Raw genomic sequence first — 647 nt, 5'->3', positions numbered from 1 at the left:
GTGTTATCTTTTTAAAATATTTTATTTATTATTTGAAAACATAATTTTTGCATTATATTTGATCATATCCATCTAGCATTACCTCCATCCAACTCTCTACACTGACCCATATCTTGTCAGCCCCCCAACTTTGTGTCTTCTTCTACTGTTGTTTTTAATAGACCCCTCACTTGAATTAGTTTTTCCCATATGTGCATGGGTATAGGGCCAGCCACTGAATATGCACAACCTATCAGCAGCCATTTCCCTAAGCAGAAGATACTCTTCTTTCCTGCAGCAGCCACCAACTGCCAATAGTTCCTTCTGCATGGATGGGACCTGTAGGTCTTCTCCTATCCCTAGTGAAATTTTCACTGGCTTAATCTTGTGCAGGCAAACAGTGTTGTTAAGAACTGATTTGTACAAGAGTCTTATGTCCATTGTGTTTGTACTGTCAATCAGAGATTTGTCTTTTAATACCAATAATAGGAGTCTCTCCAATAAGCATCTAAAGGAGGTTCAGAAGAGAGCATCACACAGCTCTATTTTCTATATACCAACTCTCAAATCCTTTCCACTCTTGGCTCAATGATACTTCCTGAGCATTGTATGGGGAAATGTTGATATACATCATTTCTCCACAACTGAGCACTCATAGTTACTGTGCA

Source organism: Nannospalax galili, unplaced genomic scaffold, assembly GCF_000622305.1.
Source record: "Nannospalax galili isolate Female #2095 unplaced genomic scaffold, S.galili_v1.0 scaffold140, whole genome shotgun sequence".
Taxonomy (NCBI): domain Eukaryota; kingdom Metazoa; phylum Chordata; class Mammalia; order Rodentia; family Spalacidae; genus Nannospalax; species Nannospalax galili.
This window is presented reverse-complemented; position numbering follows the sequence as displayed.